Here is a 3,027-nt window from a genome sequence, read left to right as displayed (position 1 = left end):
CGTGCGTGCAAACCCTATGGTGACGCCGAGCAGACGACGCGGCGCGGATGGAAACATACTGAATAGCACTGCCAAAGGCCGTGTTCCAGGAACTCAAAGGCCACGGTGCCGGAGGAGCCATCTGATTTTAATTGAATAAACCACCTGCGGGAAATCATCTGTAAGTTATGGCTTGTATTCGTAGGAAGATCGTTTTCCACTGTGGCTTTGGACAGTCTGATTTAGCGTGCAAACAAAATCAACTTCATTCGTCCTCTTTCAGGGTTTGGAGTAGGGACAGGTAGCGGAGCATCTTTGCTTGGAGCGGGAAATGCCGGTGGTGAGTGTATACATGGCAACCTCTTTGTGGAACTAATCCCCTTTATGTTTTCTGAACTCTCTATTTCAATTAGGCAGAATTAATATTGCATAAAACATATATTCCAAGACGCACACCCAATTTAGCAAAGGCTTGCTAACAAATGTAGGATATGAACAACGACTTTAACGAGGTGTCCATGTAAAATGCCGTATTGCGGTTATTTTAAAGGGTAAAAGTTCTTAGTGGCAAATTGTGAGTTTCCCACCTAATACATGTGAACGGCCTTTCTTTTTATAGCTGCTTTCAGTTCCAAACAACCGCACTGATTCAAATAAAAGTGAAACCGCGGATCAAAGTGAAACAGCTGTATTTGTTGCTGCAATAAGAGGACATTTTGCACCATTTCAGGAAAAGCTGCCGAAATCTATCAGTCAAACGAAACTGGTAGGAAATTCACCAAAGTGCTACTTTTAACTGCTCTTTGCGACTAGCGATCTAGCTTAACTGGCCATATATAGGAAATGAAGAATAATGGAAAGATCTTTCTTACAAGGAAGTAATTCTTTCATTAGACAGTTTTCTTGAACAGGGGTCCTATGCCCCAGAGATATATATCAATCCATAACGTAGCCGAAAAACGGGCAGATATTTTAAAGCAAAGCTGTTACGCTCGAGGTTTGCGTGTGTCGTAGATAGAAAATTATCATCATCATGAACCGGCACGCGCTGTGTTCGTCCTCTTCTTTGTCTTCTGCTTTCCTCCCTCAACATGTGCGCCGATTTGTCCAGCATAATATGCAGTAACCCTGATGGACGAGAGGACGAGTATAGAAATAGAGAGAAAAAGATATCAAGAAAAAGAAAGAAAGAAATTCTTGGCGAGAAAATTTCTTACCGAGGAGAGATTCGGACCCTCGTACCCATGATACGAAGGCGAGCGTGGTAACCACTTGGCTATCCAGGCACGTTAGCAGAGCGGGCCTGGATAGCCGAGCTAAGCTTATGTTCTGCAAAGAGCGCTAAATCCATGAAGTGGGTAAATGTAATGTATGAGTGTAGATTTAACTGAAATTGCCCTTCGGTGTAAAGTGACATAATCGAAGCATTACATCTGTGCAATTATTCCCCTCCAGCCGCCCCACATCGATATATAAGCGCTCTTGCGCAATGTTTGTTTTTCTGCGTAACGTTTTTTGTCGCTGTTGGCAATCGATTGTTGCGTTGTTAACATTGAGGGAAGCTTTTTCTTGTTTTCGCGGTCTCAGGTTCTGCCGGCTCCTTGAATGGCGCCGTCAACAGCGGCTTGGGCACTACCATTGGCAGTAGAGTGGGTGGTGCCATAGGCACTGGCCTCGGCAATGGCTTTGCCGGTGGCGTGGGCAGCACTTTGGGAGGTACAGTGGGCAGCACATTGGGCGGTCTCATAGGTAGCAGTGCTACAGGTGCGGCAACTAATCGTGCGGGTAAGTGCAGTTGTCGCCTGCGTAAGGGACAGTGACGGTCATAACGCAAGCAGCGCAGATATAAAATTACTGTTTGTACGGCAGTGAAAACAGAAATCTCGTACTCTGGAAGTGCAGTATTTAAAAAGATTTATACTATTTTAAGCTTCCAAACATTAGCGATGATATTAGGCCTCAGTAAAATAAAGTGATGTTTTAAAGCGTTAAATAAGTGATATTTATCATTATGCTACATTTCTTTTTAGTCATTACACTGACACAATATTTATTCTCAGTAGCTAATCACTGCGCGTTCTTTGCGAATAAACTGAACGTGCATTGCATCGAATCACTCAAGCGTGTTACGCGTTGCAGCCACAAACACAGAGATTGCTTCTTCTAAGTGTAGATAAGATCCTTTACACTAAATATGCAATCATTGCGAAAATTTTGGCACGCCCATAGTATGCAAAAAAAGCTGTTTAACTGACCGATAACGAGCCGACACAAAAGCCACAATTAGCACCAGCTACATCCACTGCATTTTATCCATGCTATCTTGACGGGTGAGTAAGTTTGCTATATAACTGTGTAGTTCAGTGGTACGGTCACCTTATATTAGAGGCTAGAGCACCGAGTGACACCCTTGTTTCTCTTCCAAGCTCTTCCGGTCAAATACTTACTTACGGTTTTCCGAGTACTTAGAAAAATGCTTTAAAAAATAAAACTGGTACTAAATATATGCTTCCTGTACAAGTCCTGTTATATTGTATACATATGATAAAGAAGTGGCGTTTTCACGCATCGATGAGCGTTACACGTACTATACCGGACAGTGCACGTATAGATGCGAATTCCAAGTAAATGCTGTTGAAAGTTCAGCGCCCCTGCTCGTTGCCCCGTTTCAATGTTGTCTGTTTACGGCACTGCAGTATTTTTTGAAAATTTTCATTTAGTTCTCTTTTGAGCTGTCTAAAGTATAGCATGCATGAATGTCTACATTATTTTTGCGTTCACAGGGCTTGCCGCCGGGACCGGTAACGGAGTACCGTCGATTACATTGAGTACTGCTGGGAGTAAGTGCACATGACCGCCTGTTTGCAAAACAAAGCCCTTCTAGAATTTCTAAGGGCGATTATCATAACACGAAACAGCGCGGGCAAACGGCACAAGAAAGGCAGACCGGACTTGGCGCTGGCTAACAACTTGGCCAAGTCCTGTCTGTCTTTCTTGTCCTGTTTGCCTGCGCTCTTTCCTATTATGAAGCCAAGCCAACAAGCTCAA

General features: G+C 43.6%; 1 long non-coding RNA gene across 1 annotated transcript; it reads left to right on the top strand.

The window, feature by feature from the left end:
- Positions 1-260: 260 nt before the first annotated feature.
- LOC125756296 (uncharacterized) lies at positions 261-2,819 on the top strand. Its single transcript, XR_007414340.1, has 3 exons — positions 261-325; positions 1,567-1,764; positions 2,763-2,819. It is a non-coding gene; the product is annotated as an uncharacterized LOC125756296 (long non-coding RNA).
- Positions 2,820-3,027: the final 208 nt, after the last annotated feature.

Source organism: Rhipicephalus sanguineus, chromosome 11 (assembly GCF_013339695.2).
Source record: "Rhipicephalus sanguineus isolate Rsan-2018 chromosome 11, BIME_Rsan_1.4, whole genome shotgun sequence".
In the NCBI taxonomy this organism is placed as follows: Eukaryota; Metazoa; Arthropoda; class Arachnida; order Ixodida; family Ixodidae; genus Rhipicephalus; species Rhipicephalus sanguineus.
This window is presented reverse-complemented; position numbering and strand designations above follow the sequence as displayed.